The sequence below is a fragment of the Pseudophryne corroboree genome, chromosome 6 (genome assembly GCF_028390025.1).
Source record: "Pseudophryne corroboree isolate aPseCor3 chromosome 6, aPseCor3.hap2, whole genome shotgun sequence".
Classification (NCBI taxonomy): domain Eukaryota; kingdom Metazoa; phylum Chordata; class Amphibia; order Anura; family Myobatrachidae; genus Pseudophryne; species Pseudophryne corroboree.
This window is the reverse complement of record NC_086449.1, coordinates 408596230-408610190: the sequence shown is the minus strand read 5'-3', so window position 1 is coordinate 408610190 and position 13961 is coordinate 408596230. Positions and strand designations below refer to the sequence as shown.

The 13961-nt window shown below is 46.2% G+C and overlaps 1 protein-coding gene across 1 annotated transcript in view; it reads left to right on the top strand.

Moving 5' to 3' along the window:
- FAM107B (family with sequence similarity 107 member B) overlaps positions 1 to 13961 on the top strand; it is a 543269-nt gene that overhangs the window by 74806 nt on the left and 454502 nt on the right. The gene's annotated exons all lie outside the window — the stretch shown is intronic.

Genomic DNA, 13961 nt, shown 5'->3' with positions numbered 1-13961 from the left:
GTGAAGAGCATGCGCCTTCCACCATTTGCACGCCCCTTGCAAGTGCTGGAAGGAGCACCCGCAGTCCAGTTCCTGATAGTCAGATTGAAGATGTCAGTGTTGAAGTACACCAGGATGAGGAGGATATGGGTGTTGCTGGCGCTGGGGAGGAAATTGACAAGGAGGATTCTGATGGTGAGGTGGTTTGTTTAAGTCAGGCACCCGGGGAGACACCTGTTGTCCGTGGGAGGAATAGGGCCGTTGACATGCCTGGTGAAAATACCAAAAAAATCAGCTCTTCGGTGTGGAAGTATTTCAACAGAAATGCGGACAACAGGTGTCAAGCCGTGTGTTGCCTTTGTCAAGCTGTAATAAGTAGGGGTAAGGACGTTAACCACCTCGGAACATCCTCCCTTATACGTCACCTGCAGCGCATTCATAATAAGTCAGTGACAAGTTCAAAAACTTTGGGTGACAGCGGAAGCAGTCCACTGACCAGTAAATCCCTTCCTCTTGTAACCAAGCTCACGCAAACCACCCCACCAACTCCCTCAGTGTCAATTTCCTCCTTACCCAGGAATGCCAATAGTCCTGCAGGCCATGTCACTGGCAATTCTGACGAGGCCTCTCCTGCCTGGGATTCCTCCGATGCATCCTTGAGTGTAATGCCTACTGCTGCTGGCGCTGCTGTTGTTGCTGCTGGGAGTCGATCGTCATCCCAGAGGGGAAGTCGTAAGCCCACTTGTACTACTTCCAGTAAGCAATTGACTGTCCAACAGTCCTTTGCGAGGAAGATGAAATATCACAGCAGTCATCCTGCTGCAAAGCGGATAACTGAGGCCTTGACAACTATGTTGGTGTTAGACGTGCGTCCGGTATCCGCCGTTAGTTCACAGGGAACTAGACAATTTCTTGAGGTAGTGTGCCCCCGTTACCAAATACCATCTAGGTTCCACTTCTCTAGGCAGGCGATACCGAGAATGTACACGGACGTCAGAAAAAGACTCACCAGTGTCCTAAAAAATGCAGTTGTACCCAATGTCCACTTAACCACGGACATGTGGACAAGTGGAGCAGGGCAGGGTCAGGACTATATGACTGTGACAGCCCACTGGGTAGATGTATGGACTCCCGCCGCAAGAACAGCAGCGGCGGCACCAGTAGCAGCATCTCGCAAACGCCAACTCTTTCCTAGGCAGGCTACGCTTTGTATCACCGCTTTCCAGAATACGCACACAGCTGAAAACCTCTTACGGCAACTGAGGAAGATCATCGCGGAATGGCTTACCCCAATTGGACTCTCCTGTGGATTTGTGGCATCGGACAACGCCAGCAATATTGTGTGTGCATTAAATATGGGCAAATTCCAGCACGTCCCATGTTTTGCACATACCTTGAATTTGGTGGTGCAGAATTTTTTAAAAAACGACAGGGGTGTGCAAGAGATGCTGTCGGTGGCCAGAAGAATTGCGGGACACTTTCGGCGTACAGGCACCACGTACAGAAGACTGGAGCACCACCAAAAACAACTGAACCTGCCCTGCCATCATCTGAAGCAAGAAGTGGTAACGAGGTGGAATTCAACCCTCTATATGCTTCAGAGGTTGGAGGAGCAGCAAAAGGCCATTCAAGCCTATACAATTCAGCACGATATAGGAGGTGGAATGCACCTGTCTCAAGCGCAGTGGAGAATGATTTCAACATTGTGCAAGGTTCTGATGCCCTTTGAACTTGCCACACGTGAAGTCAGTTCAGACACTGCCAGCCTGAGTCAGGTCATTCCCCTCATCAGGCTTTTGCAGAAGAAGCTGGAGACATTGAAGGAGGAGCTAACAGAGCGATTCCGCTAGGCATGTGGGACTTGTGGATGGAGCCCTTAATTCGCTTAACAAGGATTCACGGGTGGTCAATCTGTTGAAATCAGAGCACTACATTTTGGCCACCATGCTCGATCCTAGATTTAAAGCCTACCTTGGATCTCTCTTTCCGGCAGACACAAGTCTGCTGGGGTTCAAAGACCTGCTGGTGAGAAAATTGTCAAGTCAAGCGGAACGCGACCTGTCAACATCTCCTCCTTCACATTCTCCCGCAACTGGGGGTGCGAGGAAAAGGCTCAGAATTCCAAGCCCACCCGCTGGCGGTGATGCAGGGCAGTCTGGAGCGACTGCTGATGCTGACATCTGGTCCGGACTGAAGGACCTGACAACGATTACGGACATGTCGTCTACTGTCACTGCATATGATTCTCTCACCATTGAAAGAATGGTGGAGGATTATATGAGTGACCGCATCCAAGTAGGCACGTCACACAGTCCGTACTTATACTGGCAGGAAAAAGAGGCAATTTGGAGGCCCTTGCACAAACTGGCTTTATTCTACCTAAGTTGCCCTCCCACAAGTGTGTACTCCGAAAGAGTGTTTAGTGCCGCCGCTCACCTTGTCAGCAATCGGCGTACGAGGTTACATCCAGAAAATGTGGAGAAGATGATGTTCATTAAAATGAATTATAATCAATTCCTCCGTGGAGACATTGACCAGCAGCAATTGCCTCCACAAAGTACACAGGGAGCTGAGATGGTGGATTCCAGTGGGGACGAATTGATAATCTGTGAGGAGGGGGATGTACACGGTGATATATCGGAGGATGATGATGAGGTGGACATCTTGCCTCTGTAGAGCCAGTTTGTGCAAGGAGAGATTAATTGCTTCTTTTTTGGTGGGGGTCCAAACCAACCCGTCATTTCAGTCACAGTCGTGTGGCAGACCCTGTCACTGAAATGATGGGTTGGTTAAAGTGTGCATGTCCTGTTTATACAACATAAGGGTGGGTGGGAGGGCCCAAGGACAATTCCATCTTGCACCTCTTTTTCTTTAATTTTTCTTTGCGTCATGTGCTGTTTGGGGAGTATTTTTTGGAAGGACCATCCTGCGTGACACTGCAGTGCCACTCCTAGATGGGCCCGGTGTTTGTGTCGGCCACTAGGGTCGCTTATCTTACTCACACAGCTACCTCATTGCGCCTCTTTTTTTCTTTGCGTCATGTGCTGTTTGGGGAGGGTTTTTTGGAAGGGACATCCTGCGTGACACTGCAGTGCCACTCCTAGATGGGCCCGGTGTTTGTGTCGGCCACTAGGGTCGCTTATCTTACTCACACAGCTACCTCATTGCGCCTCTTTTTTTCTTTGCGTCATGTGCTGTTTGGGGAGGGTTTTTTGGAAGGGACATCCTGCGTGACACTGCAGTGCCACTCCTAGATGGGCCCGGTGTTTGTGTCGGCCACTAGGGTCGCTTATCTTACTCACACAGCTACCTCATTGCGCCTCTTTTTTTCTTTGCGTCATGTGCTGTTTGGGGAGGGTTTTTTGGAAGGGCCATCCTGCGTGACACTGCAGTGCCACTCCTAGATGGGCCCGGTGTTTGTGTCGGCCACTAGGGTCGCTTATCTTACTCACACAGCTACCTCATTGCGCCTCTTTTTTTCTTTGCGTCATGTGCTGTTTGGGGAGGGTTTTTTGGAAGGGCCATCCTGCGTGACACTGCAGTGCCACTCCTAGATGGGCCCGGTGTTTGTGTCGGCCACTAGGGTCGCTTATCTTACTCACACAGCTACCTCATTGCGCCTCTTTTTTTCTTTGCGTCATGTGCTGTTTGGGGAGGGTTTTTTGGAAGGGACATCCTGCGTGACACTGCAGTGCCACTCCTAGATGGGCCCGGTGTTTGTGTCGGCCACTAGGGTCGCTTATCTTACTCACACAGCTACCTCATTGCGCCTCTTTTTTTCTTTGCGTCATGTGCTGTTTGGGGAGGGTTTTTTGGAAGGGACATCCTGCGTGACACTGCAGTGCCACTCCTAGATGGGCCCGGTGTTTGTGTCGGCCACTAGGGTTGCTTATCTTACTCACACAGCTACCTCATTGCGCCTCTTTTTTTCTTTGCGTCATGTGCTGTTTGGGGAGGGTTTTTTGGAAGGGACATCCTGCGTGACACTGCAGTGCCACTCCTAGATGGGCCCGGTGTTTGTGTCGGCCACTAGGGTCGCTTATCTTACTCACACAGCTACCTCATTGCGCCTCTTTTTTTCTTTGCGTCATGTGCTGTTTGGGGAGGGTTTTTTGGAAGGGACATCCTGCGTGACACTGCAGTGCCACTCCTAGATGGGCCAGGTGTTTGTGTCGGCCACTAGGGTCGCTTATCTTACTCACACAGCTACCTCATTGCGCCTCTTTTTTTCTTTGCGTCATGTGCTGTTTGGGGAGGGTTTTTTGGAAAGGACATCCTGCGTGACACTGCAGTGCCACTCCTAGATGGGCCAGGTGTTTGTGTCGGCCACTAGGGTCGCTTAGCTTAGTCATCCAGCGACCTCGGTGCAAATTTTAGGACTAAAAATAATATTGTGAGGTGTGAGGTATTCAGAATAGACTGAAAATGAGTGGAAATTATGGTTTTTGAGGTTAATAATACTTTGGGATCAAAATGACCCCCAAATTCTATGATTTAAGCTGTTTTTTTAGTGTTTTTTGAAAAAAACACCCGAATCCAAAACACACCCGAATCCGACAAAAAAAATTCGGTGAGGTTTTGCCAAAACGCGGTCGAACCCAAAACACGGCCGCGGAACCGAACCCAAAACCAAAACACAAAACCCGAAAAATTTCAAGTGCACATCTCTAGTATTTAGTTTTCCGGCTGTTGGGATCCCGGCGCACAGTATACTGGCGCCAGAATCTCCACACCTGGTATACCGACAACTTCTCTCCCTCTTGGAGTTCCACGACCCCCCTGTAAGGAGAATAAATAGCGTGGCGAGATCAGTGAGCCCGCAAGGGGCTCATTTGCGCTCACCCAGCTGTCGGTATGCCGGCGGTTGGGATCCCGGCGCCGGTATGTTGGCCGCCTGGAGCCCGGCCGCCGTCATACTATACTACACCCAAACAAAAGATTAACAGTGTATACTGTACAGTAAACCTTACACAATTAAAGTATTACTATAACATACCTCCCAACTGTCCCGATTTTCGCGGGACAGTCCCGTTTTTTGGGGACTGCCCCGCTGTCCCACCTGCAGGCCGCAGTGTCCCACGGTGGAGGGGGGGGGGGGCAGTTGGGAGGCTCATGCATTCGCTGCCCTGCTTAGCAGAGCAGCGGTGAATAGACGCTGTGCGCATGCGCACAGCATCTATTCACTGGAGTCAGAGGGAGAGGGGGCATGCCAGCGGCTCACAGAGTGCTGGGCATGCCCCCTCAGTGACGAAAACGGGGGCATGGCTCGCGATCGCGGGTCCTCCCATGAAGCCACGCCCCTTTTCGTAGTCCACGCCCCTTTTTGGAAGCGCGCGCGTGGCTTCGCCGCGCCGTGTCCCTCTATCATCATATGAAAAGTTGGGAGGTATGCTATAATATTGGTCTAAGGTGGAAAAGACACTTGCTTCATTTCATTTTAACAGCAAAGGCATGCAATATTGCCAATTTTTCTGTACACCTTTAGTAAGTACAAGAGAGAATTGGTAACGTTGGCGGCTGAGGATTGCTGCCTTTCCTTATTTATTTAGCCACTAAACTGGCAATTTTATCAGGTTGTTTATGACTGAATTAGGTCAAGAACATACTGTATATTTCGCATGTCTGGCAGTGTAAAAAAGACGAAAACAGATAATTTAAGGGTTGCAAAAAAAATGGGCTGTAATTGAAAAGCCGGAAGCTAAAAAGTGTGAAAAAGCTCAACTCTACTCCTGTTTTTCACCCCCATTAAATTATCGAGGCTAATTGAAAAAGTGAGCATTCTTCTTATTGCAATAAACGTGATGAACCTCTAACGATAAGAAACCACTCCCCATGTTAATTGCCAGGATTTCCTAGATCAACATTTTTTATTTACCCACTTGAAAGGTCACACACACCATATTTTGTTTGTTTACCTTCCATATACTGTACCTTCTGGAGAAACCCATCTCACATTAATGAAACTTATGGGCCCAGGAGAAATTTAAGAGGGAAGTATTATTCTTTATCCTTCCAAAAGAGCGCTAAGTGTTTATTTTTAACAAAAAAACTCTCAGAAATTTGTACTTAAATAAAGTGTAATAAATGTAAGAAGTTTATTAAAGAAAAGTGTATATGGAGTCGAAAGTGCTTTTAAAAACAGATAACAATTAGAGATGAGCGCCTGAAATTTTTCGGGTTTTGTGTTTTGGTTTTGGGTTCGGTTCCGCGGCCGTGTTTTGGGTTCGAACGCGTTTTGGCAAAACCTCACCGAATTATTTTTGTCGGATTCGGGTGTGTTTTGGATTCGGGTGTTTTTTTCAAAAAACCCTAAAAAACAGCTTAAATCATAGAATTTGGGGGTAATTTTGATCCCAAAGTATTATTAACCTCAAAAAACATAATTTACACTCATTTTCAGCCTATTCTGAACACATCACACCTCACAATATTATTTTTAGTCCTAAAATTTGCACCGAGGTCGCTGTGTGAGTAAGATAAGCGACCCTAGTGGCCGACACAAACACCGGGCCCATCTAGGAGTGGCACTGCAGTGTCACGCAGGATGTCCCTTCCAAAAAACCCTCCCCAAACAGCACATGACGCAAAGAAAAAAAGAGGCGCAATGAGGTAGCTGTGTGAGTAAGATTAGCGATTGCCTGCCGACTGCCGACACAGAGGTAGCCACAGCCGTGAACTACCGCACTGTACACTGGTTGATAAAGAGATAGTAGTATACTCGTAACAACTAGTATGACACTATGACGACGGTATAAAGAATGAAAAAAAAACCACGGTTAGGTGGTATATATTATAATAATAATACAATTATGGATGGACGGACTGCCTGCCGACTGCCGACACAGAGGTAGCCACAGCCGTGAACTACCGCACTGTACACTGGTTGATAAAGAGATAGTAGTATACTCGTAACAACTAGTATGACACTATGACGACGGTATAAAGAATGAAAAAAAAACCACGGTTAGGTGGTATATATTATAATAATAATACAATTATGGATGGACGGACTGCCTGCCGACTGCCGACACAGAGGTAGCCACAGCCGTGAACTACCGCACTGTACACTGGTTGATAAAGAGATAGTAGTATACTCGTAACAACTAGTATGACACTATGACGACGGTATAAAGAATGAAAAAAAAACCACGGTTAGGTGGTATATATTATAATAATAATACAATTATGGATGGACGGACTGCCTGCCGACTGCCGACACAGAGGTAGCCACAGCCGTGAACTACCGCACTGTACACTGGTTGATAAAGAGATAGTAGTATACTCGTAACAACTAGTATGACACTATGACGACGGTATAAAGAATGAAAAAAAAACCACGGTTAGGTGGTATATATTATAATAATAATACAATTATGGATGGACGGACTGCCTGCCGACTGCCGACACAGAGGTAGCCACAGCCGTGAACTACCGCACTGTACACTGGTTGATAAAGAGATAGTAGTATACTCGTAACAACTAGTATGACACTATGACGACGGTATAAAGAATGAAAAAAAAACCACGGTTAGGTGGTATATATTATAATAATAATACAATTATGGATGGACGGACTGCCTGCCGACTGCCGACACAGAGGTAGCCACAGCCGTGAACTACCGCACTGTACACTGGTTGATAAAGAGATAGTAGTATACTCGTAACAACTAGTATGACACTATGACGACGGTATAAAGAATGAAAAAAAAACCACGGTTAGGTGGTATATATTATAATAATAATACAATTATGGATGGACGGACTGCCTGCCGACTGCCGACACAGAGGTAGCCACAGCCGTGAACTACCGCACTGTACACTGGTTGATAAAGAGATAGTAGTATACTCGTAACAACTAGTATGACACTATGACGACGGTATAAAGAATGAAAAAAAAACCACGGTTAGGTGGTATATATTATAATAATAATACAATTATGGATGGACGGACTGCCTGCCGACTGCCGACACAGAGGTAGCCACAGCCGTGAACTACCGCACTGTACACTGGTTGATAAAGAGATAGTAGTATACTCGTAACAACTAGTATGACACTATGACGGTATAAAGAATGAAAAAAAAACCACGGTTAGGTGGTATATATTATAATAATAATACAATTATGGATGGACGGACTGCCTGCCGACTGCCGACACAGAGGTAGCCACAGCCGTGAACTACCGCACTGTACACTGGTTGATAAAGAGATAGTAGTATACTCGTAACAACTAGTATGACACTATGACGGTATAAAGAATGAAAAAAAAACCACGGTTAGGTGGTATATATTATAATAATAATACAATTATGGATGGACGGACTGCCTGCCGACTGCCGACACAGAGGTAGCCACAGCCGTGAACTACCGCACTGTACACTGGTTGATAAAGAGATAGTAGTATACTCGTAACAACTAGTATGACACTATGACGACGGTATAAAGAAAGAAAAAAAAACCACGGTTAGGTGGTATATATTATAATAATAATACAATTATGGATGGACGGACTGCCTGCCGAGTTCCGACTGCCGACACAGAGGTAGCCACAGCCGTGAACTACCGCACTGTACTGTGTCTGCTGCTAATATAGACTGGTTGATAAAGAGATAGTATACAATACATACAACAATATACTACTATACTGGTGGTCAGGCACTGGTCACCACTAGTCACACTGGCAGTGGCACTCCTGCAGCAAAAGTGTGCACTGTTTAATTTTAAATTAATATAATATTATGTACTCCTGGGGGCTCCTGCTATAACAACCTGCAGTGCTCCCCAGTCTCCCCCACAATTATTATAAGCTTTGCCTTTTATACATTGATGTGCAGCACACTGGGCTGAGCTGAGTGCACACAGACTGAGTCACACTGTGTGACTGGCTGCTGCTGTGTATCGTTTTTTTTCAGGCAGAGAACGGATATAGCAGAGAACGGATATATTAAAATAAATAAAAGTTAACTAACAACAACTGCACTGGTCACTGTGGTAAACTCTGTCTGACTCTGCACAATCTCTCTCTCTCTTCTAATCTAATTTCTAATGGAGAGGACGCCAGCCACGTCCTCTCCCTATCAATCTCAATGCACGTGTGAAAATGGCGGCGACGCGCGGCTCCTTATATAGAATCCGAGTCTCGCGAGAATCCGACAGCGTCATGATGACGTTCGGGCGCGCTCGGGTTAACCGAGCAAGGCGGGAGGATCCGAGTCTGCTCGGACCCGTGAAAAAAACATGAAGTTCGTGCGGGTTCGGTTTCAGAGAAACCGAACCCGCTCATCTCTAATAACAATACAAGGAAAGGTTCCTGTCCAAAATTGATTCTGATCTGATTTAATGAATTCTGTTTACAGGAGAATTTTCTTTCCTTCTCCCTTGGACAGGTTTCACTTTGTATTCACAATTTGCATTTTTTTCCATTACAAAGTTTTGGTAAAAGACTGACATCCCACAGGTGGCAATCCTACATTAAATTACAGCTTGATCAGACTAACTTGGACTGTGGTTTTACTGTTTATTAACAAGATTTTACAACACCAGTTTTTCATGTTGTAATGCTAAGGAATGACTTTGTCTGATAGTTCAGTTAATAAGTTCTTTGTTTTAAAAATAGTTTGTTTGTAGTGAAGTAGATATGTGCAGAGATTATTAGACGATTACTGGTTTATTCTTAGCTTGGCTTCTATACCCTTTCTTATCTTTTTCCACTGCAAATAATGTATTCATCTTAAGGTAGATAGAAGTGTGCTTTATGTGGCGTATGTGTGAGTTTACAGAGAAAGTAAAGCAGGTTACAGTATGTCTGCAGAGATAAAAGTCGGGCCTGTGTATGAGAAACTATTTCTGCTATAACAGGTCCTGCACTGTCAGGCTGCTCTACAGAAAGATTAATAGGTTAAAACAAAAGATTAACCATATATACACTACAGTAAACCTTACACAATGAAAGGGGTGGTCTTCAGTTTGCCGGCGGCCGGGCTCTCGACGACCAGCATACCAACGCCGGAATCCCAACCACCGTCATACCGACCGCTGGCATAGCGACAGCTTTTCTCCCTCTTGGGGGTCCACGACCCCCCTGGAGGGAGAATAGATAGCATGGCCTCCGTGCCCGTAGTGTGCCGAGCGCAGCGAGCCAGCAAAGAGCTCATTTGCACTCGCCCAGCTGTCTGCATGCCGGCGGTCGGGATTCCGGCGCCGGTATACTGGCTGCCAGGAGCCCGACCACCGGCATAACATACTACACCCCAATTAAAGTATTACTATAATATTGGTCTAAGGTGGAAAAGACACTTGCTTCATTTCATTTTAACAGCAAAAACATGCAATATTGCCAATTTTATTGTGCACCTTAAGGAAGTACAAGAGAGAATTGGTAACGGCGGCTGAGGATTGCTGCCTTTCCTTATTTAGTTAGTCACTAAACTGGCAATTTTATCGGGTTGTTTATGACTGAATTAGGTCAAGAACATACTGTATATTTAAAATTTATAATAAAAGAGAGAGGAGTAATCAAGGCGCAAACACGAGAAGGCAGCAGCTCAAATTATACCCAATCTTGCCCAACACAAGAAAATAAATACAATATAAAAATTAGTGATAGGGTAGAATTCCAAAGCACTACCCGATGATTTATAGCATTCAAAAGGAAAATGAAGGTCCTACACATTATTGGTTTTCTTTCCCTTTTCAGGCTATAAAGCTTTGAGGAAAAGAATATCAAGAAAGGATTGCAGGTGTACTGCAAGAACTTCATCTCTGACAATAAATATAAGACTGTACCATTACTGACGGGTAGCGCTTTGGAATTCTAGCCTATTACTAATTTTATATATTTAAAACTTATCCAAACTGATCTTATAAAAAAATAATATATATTTTTTTAACGTGTAAAATATTGGGAGTTTTTCAAACATCAGAACATTGTGACCATCACCATCAGAACATTGTGACTTTGATTTCACCAGTGGCTGCTACGTACTGGGGTGGGGGATCGGGAGCTGAGGGGAGGGGGGGTTAATTTACATTTCCCAGGTGGCTGCTTCTCTGTGGGAGGTCCTGCTGTGCTGACCAACCAGCAGTGATTAGCAACATAAAAAAGAGAAAAAGTGGGCGCTAATTGGTAAAAATGAATAATAAAAATTGCAATTAGTACTTTTAATGTTGCTCTCTACTTTTCTAGCTGCCCACAACAGGGGATCTGGACATCCACCAAGCATTAGATAGCAACCAAAGTAAAAAATAATGCGGGCGCTCCAAAAAGATATTTTTGCAACAGCTGCTGGTTTTGTAAATATACAAATTTTAATGGTAAAATTCTAAGTAGACACTACACAACTTAGATCCTAAGTGTCACAATATAAAAACAAATAGACAGATAAAAAATCAAGCGTCCTGTAACTCTGAACTTGCTGACAGTCATGCACATAGCCTGTTGTATGTAACGTTATTAGCATGCATAAGCCGGCAGTTAGTGGTCATTCATTAGTGATTAAGGCACATTGAGCTCAATAGCAAGTTAGTAGAAGCAGTTCATTGCTTAATAGGGCCTGTTATACTTCACCAATACCGGGCTGATGGTGTAAGAGTCCAATAATAATAATAATAATAATTTTATTTATATAGCGCTCTTTCTCCAATAGGACTCAAGGCACTTAACAGATACATAGCATAATATAGTACAGAAAATAATGAAGTACATTTTCATAAAATACAGAAGCATGCAGATACTAAAAGGAACATTATAGAAATGCTTGAGTGAACAGGAAAGTCTTGAGTCTACTTTTGAAGAATTCTATAGTTGGGGCCTCTCGCACTGTGCGAGGAAGTGAGTTCCATAGAGTCGGAGCCGCATGACTAAAAGCTCGACCCCAGATGAATTACGGGAGATTCTAGGTTAGGGGTGGGCAACAGGCGGCCCGGGGGCCGGATGCGGCCCGCAGACCGATCCTGCCTGGCCCGCTGTGCCCCACCAGAGTGCAATGACAAGCGGCCCGACATGCCGCTTGTCATTGCACTGCTCTCAGACGCGGCGCCGCTGAGGAAATCCCGGTCACGTCACAGGGTCAGCTGACCGGGATTTCCTCTGTTATCATGCGCTGGGCGGCACGGGGGGATGCACTGCAGTGAGCAGGAGCGGCGGCCGAGGAGCGGCGGCCAGTGAGGAGAGGAAGCAGCGGGCAGCGAGCGGGAGCAGGAGAGGCCACATCAGCAGTGACTCCGGCCGGCAGCAGCGCAGATCATCGGACAGCGGGGATTGTCTGCCACTGTGACAAACAGGTAAACCCCCTGTCCAGCCAGCCCCTGGATCACTGCTTAAGTTGCCATATAGGTTTAGGGGTGGGGAGGGAGGGGAGTTAAAAACTGCAATATGGGTTTAGGGGAGCGGGGAAAGGGGGGTAGGGACTGTCTGCTGTAATGTGTAAAAACGGGGGCTCTGTCTGCCGTAATGTGTAAAAACGGGGGTGCTGTCTGCCGTAATGTGTAAAAACGGGGGCGCTGTCTGCCGTAATGTGTAAAAACGGGGGCGCTGTCTGCCGTAATGTGTAAAAACGGGGGCGCTGTCTGCCGTAATGTATAAAAACGGGGGCGCTGTCTGCCGTAATGTATAAAAACGGGGGCGCTGTCTGTCGTAATGTGTAAAAAGGGGACGCTGTCTGTCGTAATGTGTAAAAAGGGCACGCTGTCTGCCATAATGTGTAAAAAGGGATCTCTTTTTGAGTATTTTGTGTGTGGCCCTCGAATATTCGCTGGAAGTGTTATGCGGCCCCCCAGCTGAAATAATTGCCCTCCCCTGTTCTAGGTACTGCTAAAAGTCCTTCATCAACAGATCGCAGTAATCGAGTGGGGCAGTATGGGGTCAGAAGCTGCTTCAGGTACCTTGGGCCCTGGTCATGTAATGCTTTGAAACTCAGTAAGCCAATCTTAAAGATGATTCGCCATCTTACAGGTAGCCAGAGAAGGGAGTAGAGGATGGGTGTTATGTGGCAGGCCAATCTAGCAGGCGGCTCACTTCACCAGCTGGTTGAAAAGAGCGCCCCCCCGCTCTCCCCGCACGCTCAGCACACATTGCGCTGTGCTGAGCGGGGGGAGAGATGTGTGCTGAGCGGTTCGCTCCGCACACATCTCTCCCTAGATCTGCCCGTGAATATGGGCCTTTAGCCTCTGTACAGTATGTTGCATTCTGTGTTCCTTTGTTTTGTGTTACAATTGTACGCTACTGTATGAAAAGTCTGTTTGTTGTGTTCCTATTACAGAACATATCTCGGTTTACACTGAATTTGAATACATTTGAATAGGTGCAGATAGAGCTTTGCTGTCTATTATCCTTCTTGGAAAAAATGTAACAGTTTGGCCTAATGAATTCAAAAAGTGTCTAGTTTCCACATTTGTTAAACAAATAAACAAACAAACAAGCAAATAAAATATCACCTAGGATCAGAGTTTTTGCATTAAAACAGCCATAAACAAGGTATATTGCTTGTCTTAGTGGAGTCTATACAGTACTTCTGGAATCACTATTCACACTAACCAAATGGTATTCAGTATGGTATCCCGGCTACCGGGATTCCGGCAGTCAGGAGACCGACGCCGGGATCCCGACAGTCGGAATACTGGCGGCAAGCGCAGCATGTCCCCTCACAGGCTTGCTGCGCTTGCCACGCTTCGGGCTCGGTGGCAGCCTTTGGCTGCCACAGGGTTATGTTCATCCTCGGGTGGTGGCATGGACCACCACCCAAGTGGGGATTCCGGGCGGCGGTCGGGATTGCGATCACCAGTATTTCACCGGGTGTCGGAATTCCGGCATCGGTATCCTGACCGCTGGGATCCCGGCACCCGGAAACTATGCCTCCCACCATATGTATGCATGTACCTTTTTCAGTCAAATAAATGCATAAGGCAAGCACCCCAAGTCATTTAAAAAAAAAAAAAAAGAGTTGGTTCCTACAGCAACAGCTGACCTCTGTGCTCACAATGTATT